The sequence below is a fragment of the Phalangium opilio genome, unplaced genomic scaffold (genome assembly GCF_054372755.1).
Source record: "Phalangium opilio isolate 3A_F unplaced genomic scaffold, DU_Popi_V2 ptg000017l_1, whole genome shotgun sequence".
Classification (NCBI taxonomy): domain Eukaryota; kingdom Metazoa; phylum Arthropoda; class Arachnida; order Opiliones; family Phalangiidae; genus Phalangium; species Phalangium opilio.
In genome coordinates this window covers 11,967,837-11,981,759 of record NW_028324151.1, presented here as the reverse complement: position 1 = coordinate 11,981,759, position 13,923 = coordinate 11,967,837, and the positions used below count along the sequence as shown (strand labels likewise).

General features: G+C 46.5%; 9 non-coding genes across 9 annotated transcripts; all 9 read right to left on the bottom strand.

Moving 5' to 3' along the window:
* Nucleotides 1–1,685: 1,685 nt before the first annotated feature.
* Nucleotides 1,686–1,758, bottom strand: TRNAY-GUA (transfer RNA tyrosine (anticodon GUA)). Its single transcript has one exon. It is a non-coding gene; the product is annotated as a tRNA-Tyr (tRNA).
* A 388-nt stretch (nt 1,759–2,146) lies between these two features.
* TRNAY-GUA (transfer RNA tyrosine (anticodon GUA)) lies at nt 2,147–2,219 on the bottom strand. Its single transcript has one exon. It is a non-coding gene; the product is annotated as a tRNA-Tyr (tRNA).
* Nucleotides 2,220–2,587: 368 nt separating this feature from the next.
* TRNAY-GUA (transfer RNA tyrosine (anticodon GUA)) lies at nt 2,588–2,660 on the bottom strand. Its single transcript has one exon. It is a non-coding gene; the product is annotated as a tRNA-Tyr (tRNA).
* Nucleotides 2,661–3,174: 514 nt separating this feature from the next.
* TRNAY-GUA (transfer RNA tyrosine (anticodon GUA)) lies at nt 3,175–3,247 on the bottom strand. Its single transcript has one exon. It is a non-coding gene; the product is annotated as a tRNA-Tyr (tRNA).
* Nucleotides 3,248–3,760: 513 nt separating this feature from the next.
* On the bottom strand, nt 3,761–3,833 carry TRNAY-GUA (transfer RNA tyrosine (anticodon GUA)). Its single transcript has one exon. It is a non-coding gene; the product is annotated as a tRNA-Tyr (tRNA).
* Nucleotides 3,834–4,347: 514 nt separating this feature from the next.
* Nucleotides 4,348–4,420, bottom strand: TRNAY-GUA (transfer RNA tyrosine (anticodon GUA)). The gene has a single exon. It is a non-coding gene; the product is annotated as a tRNA-Tyr (tRNA).
* A 513-nt stretch (nt 4,421–4,933) lies between these two features.
* On the bottom strand, nt 4,934–5,006 carry TRNAY-GUA (transfer RNA tyrosine (anticodon GUA)). The gene has a single exon. It is a non-coding gene; the product is annotated as a tRNA-Tyr (tRNA).
* Nucleotides 5,007–5,520: 514 nt separating this feature from the next.
* On the bottom strand, nt 5,521–5,593 carry TRNAY-GUA (transfer RNA tyrosine (anticodon GUA)). The gene has a single exon. It is a non-coding gene; the product is annotated as a tRNA-Tyr (tRNA).
* A 513-nt stretch (nt 5,594–6,106) lies between these two features.
* Nucleotides 6,107–6,179, bottom strand: TRNAY-GUA (transfer RNA tyrosine (anticodon GUA)). The gene has a single exon. It is a non-coding gene; the product is annotated as a tRNA-Tyr (tRNA).
* Between the last annotated feature and the right edge of the window lie 7,744 nt (nt 6,180–13,923).

Here is a 13,923-nt window from a genome sequence, read left to right as displayed (position 1 = left end):
TATTGTGGAAAAGTTTTGACTTTTTACGCTACCTCTGAGACCCCACAACTTCTCTCCCGGGTGGGCTCGAACCACCAACCTTTCGGTTAACAGCCGAACGCGCTAACCATTGCGCCAAGGAAGTCCAAAAAATAAATGGTCATCAGGTATTGTGGAAAAACTTTTCTTTTTACGTTACATTTGAGACTACACAACACCGCTCCCGGATGGGTTCGAACCACCAACCTTTCGGTTAACAGCCGAACGCGCTAACCATTGAGCCACGGAAGCTCAGAAATTAAATGGTTGTCAGGTATTGTGGAAAAACTCTGACTTTCTACGTTACATTTGAGATCCCATAACACCGCTCCCGGGTGGGCTCGAACAACCAACCTATTGGTTAACAGCCGAACGCGCTAACCATTGAGCCACGGAAGCTCAGAAATTTAATGGTTGTCAGGTATTGTGGAAAATTTGTGACTTTTCACGCCACATCGTAGACCCCACAACACCTCTCCCGGGTGGGCTCGAACCACCAACCTTTCAGTTAACAGCTGAACGCGCTAACCATTGCGCCACCGAAGCCCAAAAATTAAATGCTCGGCAGGTATTGTGGAAAAACTCAGACTTTTTACGTTACATTTGAAATCCCATAACACCGCTCCCGGGTGGGCTCGAACCACCAACCTATTGGTTAACAGCCGAACGCGCTAACCATTGACCCACGGAAGCTCAAAAATTAAATGTTTGTCACGTATTGTGGAAAAGTTTTGACTTTTTACGCTACATCTGAGACCCCACAGCACCTCTCCCGGGTATGCTCGAACCACCAACCTTTCGGTTAACAGCCGAACGCGCTAACCATTGCGCCAAGGAAGCCCAAAAAATAAATGGTCGTCAGGTATTGTGGAAAAACTTTTCTTTTTACGTAACATTTGAGACTACACAACACCGCTCCCGGGTGGGCTCGAACCACCAACCTTTCGGTTAACAGCTGAGCGCGCTAACCATTGCGCCACGGAAGCCCAAAAATTAAATGGTCGTCAGGTATTGTGGAAAACTCTGACTTTTTACGTTACATTTGAGATCCCATAACACCGCTCCCGGGTGGGATCGAACCACCAACCTATTGGTTAACAGCCGAACGCGCTAACCATTGAGCCACGGAAGCTCAGAAAATAAATGGTTGTCAGGTATTGTTGAAAACTTATGACTTTTTACGCTACATCTGAGACCCCACAACACCTCTCCCGGGTGGGCTGAAACCACCAACCTTTCGGTTAACAGCCGAACGCGCTAACCATTGAGCCACGGAAGCCCAAAAATTAAATGGTCTTCAGGTATTGTGGAAAAACTATGACTTTTTACCTTACTTATCAAACTTTTACGTTACATCTGAGACCTCACAACATCGCTCCCGGGTGGGCTCGAACCACCAACCTTTCGGTTAACAGCCGAACGCGCTAACCATTGAGCCACGGAAGCTCAGAAATTCAATGGTTGTCAGGTATTGTGGAAAACTTATGACTTTTTACCCTACATCTGAGACCCCACAACACCTCTCTTGGGTGAGCTTGAACAACCAACCTTTCGGTTAACAGCTGAACGCGCTAACCATTGCGCCACGGAAGCCCTAAAATTAGATGTTCGTCAGGTGTTGTGGAAAAACAATGACTTTTTACGTTACATCTGAGACCTCACAATACCGCTCCCGGATGGGCTCGAACCAACAACCTTTCGGTTTACAGCCGAACGCGCTAACCATTGCGCCACGGAAGCCCAAAAATTAAATGGTCTTCAGGTATTGTGGAAAAACTTTGACTTTTTACGTTACTTATAAAACTTAACACCAACGTTCCCGGGTGGGCTAGAACCACCAACCTTTCGGTTAACAGCTGAACGCGCCAACCCTTGCGCCACGGAAGCCCAAAAATTAAACGTTCGTCAGGAATTGTGGAAAACTTATGACTTTTTACGCTACATCTGAGACCCCAAAACACCTCTCCCGGGTGGGCTGAAACCACCAACCTTTCGGTTAACAGCCGAACGCGCTAACCATTGAGCCACGGAAGCCCAAAAATTAAGTGGTCTTCAGGTATTGTGGAAAAACTATGACTTTTTACCTTACTTATCAAACTTTTACGTCACATCTGAGACCTCACAATACCGCTCCCGGATGGGCTCGAACCAACAACCTTTCGGTTTACAGCCGAACGCGCTAACCATTGCGCCACGGAAGCCCAAAAATTAAATGGTTGTCAGGGATTGTGGAAAAACACGGACTTTTTACGTTACATCTGAGACCTCACAACACCGCTCCCGGGTAGGCTCGAACCACCAACCTTTCGGTTAACAGCCGAACGCGCTAACCATTGAGCCACGGAAGCTCAGAAATTCAATGGTTGTCAGGTATTGTGGAAAACTTATGACTTTTTACCCTACATCTGAGACCCCACAACACCTCCCTTGGGTGAGCTTGAACAACCAACCTTTCGGTTAACAGCTGAACGCGCTAACCATTGCGCCACGGAAGCCCAAAAATTAGATGTTCGTCAGGTGTTGTGGAAAAATAATGACTTTTTACGTTACATCTGAGACCTCACAATACCGCTCCCGGATGGGCTCGAACCAACAACCTTTCGGTTTACAGCCGAACGCGCTAACCATTGCGCCACGGAAGCCCAAAAATTAAATGGTCTTCAGGTATTGTGGAAAAACTATGACTTTTTACGTTACTTATAAAACTTAACACCAACGTTCCCGGGTGGGCTTGAGCCTCCAACCTTTCCGATAACAGACGAACGAGCTGAAAATGCGCCACAGAAGCCCGGAAATTGAAAGGTCGTCAGGTATTGTGGAAAAACTTTGACTTTTTACGTCACATCTGAGACCTCACAACACCGCTCTTGGATGGGCTCGAACCACCAACCTTTCGGTTAACAGATGAACGCGATAACCATTGCGCAACGGAAGCCCAAAAATTAAATGGACGTCAGGTATTGTGGAAAATTTATGACTTTTTACGCTACATCTGAGACCCCACAACACCTCTCTTGGGTGAGCTTGAACCACCAACCTTTCGGTTAACAGCTGAACGCGCTAACCATTGCGCCACGGAAGCCCAAAAATTAGATGTTCGTCAGGTATTGTGGAAAAACAATGACTTTTTACGTTACATCTGAGACCTCACAATACCGCTCCCGGATGGGCTCGAACCAACAACCTTTCGGTTTACAGCCGAACGCGCTAACCATTGCGCCACGGAAGCCCAAAAATTAAATGGTCTTCAGGTATTGTGGAAAACTATGCCTTTTTACGTTACTTATAAAACTTAACACCATCGTTCCCGGGTGGGCTTGAGCCACCAACCTTTCCGATAACAGACGAACGAGCTGAAAATGCGCCACAGAAGCCCGGAAATTGAATGGTCGTCAGGTATTGTGGAAAAACTTTGGCTTTCTACGTTACATCTGAGACCTCACAACACCGCTCCTTGATGGGCTCGAACCACCAACCTTTCAGTTAACAGCCGAACGCGCTAACCATTGTGCCACGGAAGCTCAGAAATTCAATGGTTGTCAGGTATTGTGGAAAAATTATGACGTTTTACCCTACATCTGAGACCCCACAACACCTCTCTTGGGGGAGCTTGAACAACCAACCTTTCGGTTAACAGCTGAACGCGCTAACCATTGCGCCACGGAAGCCCAAAAATTAGATGTTCGTCAGGTGTGTTGGAAAAACAATGACTTTTTACGTTACATCTGAGACCTCACAATACCGCTCCCGGATGGGCTCGAACCAACAACCTTTCGGTTTACAGCCGAACGCGCTAACCATTGCGCCACGGAAGCCCAAAAATTAAATGGTCTTCAGGTATTGTGGAAAAACTATGACTTTTTACGTTACTTATAAAACTTAACACCAACGTTCCCGGGTGGGCTTGAGCCTCCAACCTTTCCGATAACAGACGAACGAGCTGAAAATGCGCCACAGAAGCCCGGAAATTGAAAGGTCGTCAGGTATTGTGGAAAAACTTTGACTTTTTACGTCACATCTGAGACCTCACAACGCCGCTCTTGGATGGGCTCGAACCACCAACCTTTCGGTTAACAGATGAACGCGATAACCATTGCGCAACGGAAGCCCAAAAATTAAATGGACGTCAGGTATTGTGGAAAATTTATGACTTTTTACGCTACATCTGAGACCCCACAACACCTCTCTTGGGTGAGCTTGAACCACCAACCTTTCGGTTAACAGCTGAACGCGCTAACCATTGCGCCACGGAAGCCCAAAAATTAGATGTTCGTCAGGTATTGTGGAAAAACAATGACTTTTTACGTTACATCTGAGACCTCACAATACCGCTCCCGGATGGGCTCGAACCAACAACCTTTCGGTTTACAGCCGAACGCGCTAACCATTGCGCCACGGAAGCCCAAAAATTAAATGGTCTTCAGGTATTGTGGAAAACTATGCCTTTTTACGTTACTTATAAAACTTAACACCATCGTTCCCGGGTGGGCTTGAGCCACCAACCTTTCCGATAACAGACGAACGAGCTGAAAATGCGCCACAGAAGCCCGGAAATTGAATGGTCGTCAGGTATTGTGGAAAAACTTTGGCTTTCTACGTTACATCTGAGACCTCACAACACCGCTCCTTGATGGGCTCGAACCACCAACCTTTCAGTTAACAGCCGAACGCGCTAACCATTGTGCCACGGAAGCTCAGAAATTCAATGGTTGTCAGGTATTGTGGAAAAATTATGACGTTTTACCCTACATCTGAGACCCCACAACACCTCTCTTGGGGGAGCTTGAACAACCAACCTTTCGGTTAACAGCTGAACGCGCTAACCATTGCGCCACGGAAGCCCAAAAATTAGATGTTCGTCAGGTGTGTTGGAAAAACAATGACTTTTTACGTTACATCTGAGACCTCACAATACCGCTCCCGGATGGGCTCGAACCAACAACCTTTCGGTTTACAGCCGAACGCGCTAACCATTGCGCCACGGAAGCCCAAAAATTAAATGGTCTTCAGGTATTGTGGAAAAACTATGACTTTTTACGTTACTTATAAAACTTAACACCAACGTTCCCGGGTGGGCTTGAGCCTCCAACCTTTCCGATAACAGACGAACGAGCTGAAAATGCGCCACAGAAGCCCGGAAATTGAAAGGTCGTCAGGTATTGTGGAAAAACTTTGACTTTTTACGTCACATCTGAGACCTCACAACGCCGCTCTTGGATGGACTCGAACCACCAACCTTTCGGTTAACAGATGAACGCGATAACCATTGCGCAACGGAAGCCCAAAAATTAAATGGACGTCAGGTATTGTGGAAAATTTATGACTTTTTACGCTACATCTGAGACCCCACAACACCTCTCTTGGGTGAGCTTGAACCACCAACCTTTCGGTTAACAGCTGAACGCGCTAACCATTGCGCCACGGAAGCCCAAAAATTAGATGTTCGTCAGGTATTGTGGAAAAACAATGACTTTTTACGTTACATCTGAGACCTCACAATACCGCTCCCGGATGGGCTCGAACCAACAACCTTTCGGTTTACAGCCGAACGCGCTAACCATTGCGCCACGGAAGCCCAAAAATTAAATGGTCTTCAGGTATTGTGGAAAACTATGCCTTTTTACGTTACTTATAAAACTTAACACCATCGTTCCCGGGTGGGCTTGAGCCACCAACCTTTCCGATAACAGACGAACGAGCTGAAAATGCGCCACAGAAGCCCGGAAATTGAATGGTCGTCAGGTATTGTGGAAAAACTTTGGCTTTTTACGTTACATCTGAGACCTCACAACACCGCTCCTTGATGGGCTCGAACCACCAACCTTTCAGTTAACAGCCGAACGCGCTAACCATTGTGCCACGGAAGCTCAGAAATTCAATGGTTGTCAGGTATTGTGGAAAAATTATGACGTTTTACCCTACATCTGAGACCCCACAACACCTCTCTTGGGGGAGCTTGAACAACCAACCTTTCGGTTAACAGCTGAACGCGCTAACCATTGCGCCACGGAAGCCCAAAAATTAGATGTTCGTCAGGTGTGTTGGAAAAACAATGACTTTTTACGTTACATCTGAGACCTCACAATACCGCTCCCGGATGGGCTCGAACCAACAACCTTTCGGTTTACAGCCGAACGCGCTAACCATTGCGCCACGGAAGCCCAAAAATTAAATGGTCTTCAGGTATTGTGGAAAAACTATGACTTTTTACGTTACTTATAAAACTTAACACCAACGTTCCCGGGTGGGCTTGAGCCTCCAACCTTTCCGATAACAGACGAACGAGCTGAAAATGCGCCACAGAAGCCCGGAAATTGAAAGGTCGTCAGGTATTGTGGAAAAACTTTGACTTTTTACGTCACATCTGAGACCTCACAACACCGCTCTTGGATGGGCTCGAACCACCAACCTTTCGGTTAACAGATGAACGCGATAACCATTGCGCAACGGAAGCCCAAAAATTAAATGGACGTCAGGTATTGTGGAAACACTCTGACTTTTTACGTTACATCTGAGACCTCACAATACCGCTCCCGGATGAGCTCGAACCAACAACCTTTCGGTTAACAGCCGAACGCGCTATCCTTAGCGCCACGGAAGCTCAAAAATTAAATGGTCTTCAGGTATTGTGGAAAAACTATGACTTTTTACGTCACATCTGAGACCTCACAACACCGCTCCTTGATGGGCTCGAACCACCAAGCTTTCAGTTAACAGCCGAACGCGCTAACCATTGCGCAACGGAAGCCCAAAAATTAAATGTTCGTCAGGTATTGTAGAAACACTCTGACTTTTTACGTTACATCTGAGACCTCACAATACCGCTCCCGGATGAGCTCGAACCAACACCTTTCGGTTAACAGCCGAACGCGCTATCCTTAGCGCCACGGAAGCTCAAAAATTAAATGGTCTTCAGGTATTGTGGAAAAACTATGACTTTTTACGTTACTTATAAAATTTAACACCAACATTCCCGGGTGGGCTTGAGCCACCAACCTTTCCGATAACAGACGAACGAGCTGAAAATGCGCCACAGAAGCCCGGATATTGAATGGTCGTCAGGTATTGTGGAAAAACTTTGGCTTTTTACGTCACATCTGAGACCTCACAACACCGCTCCTTGATGGGCTCGAACCACCAACCTTTCAGTTAACAGCCGAACGCGCTAACCATTGCGCAACGGAAGCCCAAAAATTAAATGTTCGTCAGGTATTGTAGAAACACTCTGACTTTTTACGTTACATCTGAGACCTCACAATACCGCTCCCGGATGAGCTCGAACCAACAATTTCGGTTAACAGCCGAACGCGCTATCCTTAGTGCCACGAAAGCTCAAAAATTAAATGGTCTTCAGGTATTGTGGAAAAACTATGACTTTTTACGTTACTTATAAAATTTAACACCAACGTTCCCGGGTGGGCTTGAGCCTCCAATCTTTCCCATAACAGACGAACGAGCTGAAAATGCGCCACAGAAGCCCGGAAATTGAAAGGTCGTCAGGTATTGTGGAAAAACTTTGACTTTTTACGTCACATCTGAGACCTCACAACACCGCTCTTGGATGGTCACGAACCACCAACCTTTCGGTTAACAGCTGAACGCGCCAACCATTGCGCCACGGAAGCCCAAAAATTAACCGTTCGTCAGGTATTGTTTAAAAACACGGACTTTTTACGTTACATCTAAGACCTCACAACACCGCTCCCGGGTGGGCTGGAACCACCAACCTTTCAGTAAACAGATGAACGCGATAACCATTGCGCCCCGGAAGCCCAAAAATTAAATGGACGTCAGGTATTGTGGAAAACTTATGACTTTTTACGCGACATCTGAGACCCCACAACACCTCTCATGGGTGGGCTCGAACCACCAACCTTTCGGTTAACAGCTGAACGCGCCAACCATTGCGCCACGGAAGCCCAAAAATTAAACCTTCGTCAGGTATTGTGGAAAAACACTGACTTACTACGTTACATCTGAGACCTCACAACAACGCTCTTGGATAGGGTCGAACCACCAAACTATCGGTTAAAAGCCGAACGTGCTAACCATTGAGCCACGGAAGCTCTGAAATTAAATGGTCGTCAGGTATTGTGGAAAACTTATGACTTTTACGCTACATCTGAGACCCCACAACACCTCTCCTGGGTGGGCTCGAACCACCAACCTTTCGGTTAACAGATGAACGCGATAACCATTGCGCAACGGAAGCCCAAAAATTAAATGGTCTTCAGGTATTGTGGAAAAACTTTGACTTTTTAAGTTACTTATAAAACTTAACACCAACGTTCCCGGGCGGGCTGGAACCACCAACCTTTCGGTAAGCAGATGAACGCGATAACCATTGCGCCTCGGAAGCCCAAAAATTAAATGGACGTCAGGTATTGTGGAAAAACTTTGACCTTTTACGTCACATCTGAGACCTCACAACACCGCTCCCGGGTGGGCACGAACCACCAACCTTTCGGTTAACAGCGGAACGCGCTAACCATTTAGCCACGGAAGCTCAGAAATTAAACCTTCGTCAGGTATTGTGGAAAAACACTGACTTATTACGTTACATCTGAGACCTCACAACAACGCTCTTGGATGGGCTCGAACCACCAAACTATCGGTTAAAAGCCGAACGCGCTAACCATTGAGCCACGGAAGCTCTGAAATTAAATGGTCGTCAGGTATTGTGGAAAAACTTTGACTTTTTACGTAACATCTGAAACCTCACAGCACCGCTCCTGGGTGGGCTCGAACCACCAACCTTTCGGTTAACAGATGAACGCGATAACCATTGCGCAACGGAAGCCCAAAAATTAAATGGTCTTCAGGTATTGTGGAAAAACTTTGACTTTTTAAGTTACTTATAAAACTTAACACCAACGTTCCCGGGCGGGCTGGAACCACCAACCTTTCGGTAAGCAGATGAACGCGATAACCATTGCGCCTCGGAAGCCCAAAAATTAAATGGACGTCAGGTATTGTGGAAAAACTTTGACCTTTTACGTCACATCTGAGACCTCACAACACCGCTCCCGGGTGGGCACGAACCACCAACCTTTCGGTTAACAGCGGAACGCGCTAACCATTTAGCCACGGAAGCTCAGAAATTAAACCTTCGTCAGGTATTGTGGAAAAACACTGACTTATTACGTTACATCTGAGACCTCACAACAACGCTCTTGGATGGGCTCGAACCACCAAACTATCGGTTAAAAGCCGAACGCGCTAACCATTGAGCCACGGAAGCTCTGAAATTAAATGGTCGTCAGGTATTGTGGAAAAACTTTGACTTTTTACGTAACATCTGAAACCTCACAGCACCGCTCCTGGGTGGGCTCGAACCACCAACCTTTCGGTTAACAGATGAACGCGATAACCATTGCGCAACGGAAGCCCAAAAATTAAATGGTCTTCAGGTATTGTGGAAAAACTTTGACTTTTTAAGTTACTTATAAAACTTAACACCAACGTTCCCGGGCGGGCTGGAACCACCAACCTTTCGGTAAGCAGATGAACGCGATAACCATTGCGCCTCGGAAGCCCAAAAATTAAATGGACGTCAGGTATTGTGGAAAAACTTTGACCTTTTACATCACATCTGAGACCTCACAACACCGCTCCCGGGTGGGCACGAACCACCAACCTTTCGGTTAACAGCGGAACGCGCTAACCATTTAGCCACGGAAGCTCAGAAATTCAATGGTTGTCAGGTATTGTGGAAAACTTATGACTTTTTACGCTACATCTGAGACCCCACAACACCTCTCCTGGGTGGGCTCGAACCTCCAAACTTTCGGTTAACAGATGAACGCGATAACCATTGCGCAACGGAAGCCCAAAAGTTAAATGGTCTTCAGGTATTGTGGAAAAACTTTGACTTTTTACGTTACTTATAAAACTTAACACCAACGTTCCCGGGTGGGCTGGAACCACCAACCTTTCAGTAAACAGATGAACGCGATAACCATTGCGCCCCGGAAGCCCAAAAATTAAATGAACGTCAGGTATTGTGGAAAACTTATGACTTTTTACGCGACATCTGAGACCCCACAACACCTCTCATGGGTGGGCTCGAACCACCAACCTTTCGGTTAACAGCTGAACGCGCCAACCATTGCGCCACGGAAGCCCAAAAATTAAACCTTCGTCAGGTATTGTGGAAAAACACTGACTTATTACGTTACATCTGAGACCTCACAACAACGCTCTTGGATGGGCTCGAACCACCAAACTATCGGTTAAAAGCCGAACGCGCTAACCATTGAGCCACGGAAGCTCTGAAATTAAATGGTCGTCAGGTATTGTGGAAAAACTTTGACTTTTTACGTAACATCTGAAACCTCACAGCACCGCTCCTGGGTGGGCTCGAACCACCAACCTTTCGGTTAACAGATGAACGCGATAACCATTGCGCAACGGAAGCCCAAAAATTAAATGGTCTTCAGGTATTGTGGAAAAACTTTGACTTTTTACGCTACATCTGAGACCCCACAACACCTCTCCTGGGTGGGCTCGAACCACGAACCTTTCATTTAACAGCTGAACGCGCCAACCATTGCGCCACGGAAGCCCAAAAATTAAACGTTCGTCAGGTACTGTGGAAAAACACTGACTTATTACGTTACATCTGAGATCTCACAACAACGCTCTCGGATGGGCTCGAACCACCAAACTATCGGTTAAAAGCCGAACGCGCTAACCATTGAGCCACGGAAGCTCTGAAATTAAATGGTCGTCAGGTATTGTGGAAAAACTTTGACTTTTTACGTAACATCTGAAACCTCACAGCACCGCTCCTGGGTGGGCTCGAACCACCAACCTTTCGGTTAACAGATGAACGCGATAACCATTGCGCAACGGAAGCCCAAAAATTAAATGGTCTTCAGGTATTGTGGAAAAACTTTGACTTTTTACGCTACATCTGAGACCCCACAACACCTCTCCTCGGTGGGCTCGAACCACCAACCTTTCATTTAACAGCTGAACGCGCCAACCATTGCGCCACGGAAGCCCAAAAATTAAACGTTCGTCAGGTACTGTGGAAAAACACTGACTTATTACGTTACATCTGAGATCTCACAACAACGCTCTCGGATGGGCTCGAACCACCAAACTATCGATTAAAAGCCGAACTCGCTAACCATTGAGCCACGGAAGCTCTGAAATTAAATGGTCGTCAGGTATTGTGGAAAAACTTTGACTTTTTACGTAACATCTGAAACCTCACAGCACCGCTCCTGGGTGGGCTCGAACCACCAACCTTTCGGTTAACAGATGAACGCGATAACCATTGCGCAACGGAAGCCCAAAAATTAAATGGTCTTCAGGTATTGTGGAGAAACTTTGACTTTTTACGTAACATCTGAAACCTCACAGCACCGCTCTGGGGTGGGTTCGAACCACCAACCTTTCGGTTAACAGATGAACGCGACAACCATTGCGCAACGGAAGCCCAAAAATTAAATGGTCTTCAGGTATTGTGGAAAAACTTTGACTTTTTACGTTACTTATAAAACTTAACACCAACGTTCCCGGGTGGGCTGGAACCACCAACCTTTCAGTAAACAGATGAACGCGATAACCATTGCGCCCCGGAAGCCCAAAAATTAAATGAACGTCAGGTATTGTGGAAAACTTATGACTTTTTACGCGACATCTGAGACCCCACAACACCTCTCATGGGTGGGCTCGAACCACCAACCTTTCGGTTAACAGCTGAACGCGCCAACCATTGCGCCACGGAAGCCCAAAAATTAAACCTTCGTCAGGTATTGTGGAAAAACACTGACTTATTACGTTACATCTGAGACCTCACAACAACGCTCTTGGATGGGCTCGAACCACCAAACTATCGGTTAAAAGCCGAACGCGCTAACCATTGAGCCACGGAAGCTCTGAAATTAAATGGTCGTCAGGTATTGTGGAAAAACTTTGACTTTTTACGTAACATCTGAAACCTCACAGCACCGCTCCTGGGTGGGCTCGAACCACCAACCTTTCGGTTAACAGATGAACGCGATAACCATTGCGCAACGGAAGCCCAAAAATTAAATGGTCTTCAGGTATTGTGGAAAAACTTTGACTTTTTACGCTACATCTGAGACCCCACAACACCTCTCCTGGGTGGGCTCGAACCACCAACCTTTCATTTAACAGCTGAACGCGCCAACCATTGCGCCACGGAAGCCCAAAAATTAAACGTTCGTCAGGTACTGTGGAAAAACACTGACTTATTACGTTACATCTGAGATCTCACAACAACGCTCTCGGATGGGCTCGAACCACCAAACTATCGGTTAAAAGCCGAACGCGCTAACCATTGAGCCACGGAAGCTCTGAAATTAAATGGTCGTCAGGTATTGTGGAAAAACTTTGACTTTTTACGTAACATCTGAAACCTCACAGCACCGCTCCTGGGTGGGCTCGAACCACCAACCTTTCGGTTAACAGATGAACGCGATAACCATTGCGCAACGGAAGCCCAAAAATTAAATGGTCTTCAGGTATTGTGGAAAAACTTTGACTTTTTACGCTACATCTGAGACCCCACAACACCTCTCCTCGGTGGGCTCGAACCACCAACCTTTCATTTAACAGCTGAACGCGCCAACCATTGCGCCACGGAAGCCCAAAAATTAAACGTTCGTCAGGTACTGTGGAAAAACACTGACTTATTACGTTACATCTGAGATCTCACAACAACGCTCTCGGATGGGCTCGAACCACCAAACTATCGATTAAAAGCCGAACGCGCTAACCATTGAGCCACGGAAGCTCTGAAATTAAATGGTCGTCAGGTATTGTGGAAAAACTTTGACTTTTTACGTAACATCTGAAACCTCACAGCACCGCTCCTGGGTGGGCTCGAACCACCAACCTTTCGGTTAACAGATGAACGCGATAACCATTGCGCAACGGAAGCCCAAAAATTAAATGGTCTTCAGGTATTGTGGAGAAACTTTGACTTTTTACGTAACATCTGAAACCTCACAGCACCGCTCCGGGGTGGGTTCGAACCACCAACCTTTCGGTTAACAGATGAACGCGACAACCATTGCGCAACGGAAGCCCAAAAATTAAATGGTCTTCAGGTATTGTGGAAAAACTTTGACTTTTTACGTTACTTATAAAACTTAACACCAACGTTCCCGGGTGGGCTGGAACCACCAACCTTTCAGTAAACAGATGAACGCGATAACCATTGCGCCCCGGAAGCCCAAAAATTAAATGGACGTCAGGTATTGTGGAAAACTTATGACTTTTTACGCGACATCTGAGACCCCACAACACCTCTCATGGGTGGGCTCGAACCACCAACCTTTCGGTTAACAGCTGAACGCGCCAACCATTGCGCCACGGAAGCCCAAAAATTAAACCTTCGTCAGGTATTGTGGAAAAACACTGACTTACTACGTTACATCTGAGACCTCACAACAACGCTCTTGGATAGGGTCGAACCACCAAACTATCGGTTAAAAGCCGAACGTGCTAACCATTGAGCCACGGAAGCTCTGAAATTAAATGGTCGTCAGGTATTGTGGAAAACTTATGACTTTTACGCTACATCTGAGACCCCACAACACCTCTCCTGGGTGGGCTCGAACCACCAACCTTTCGGTTAACAGATGAACGCGATAACCATTGCGCAACGGAAGCCCAAAAATTAAATGGTCTTCAGGTATTGTGGAAAAACTTTGACTTTTTAAGTTACTTATAAAACTTAACACCAACGTTCCCGGGCGGGCTGGAACCACCAACCTTTCGGTAAGCAGATGAACGCGATAACCATTGCGCCTCGGAAGCCCAAAAATTAAATGGACGTCAGGTATTGTGGAAAAACTTTGACCTTTTACGTCACATCTGAGACCTCACAACACCGCTCCCGGGTGGGCACGAACCACCAACCTTTCG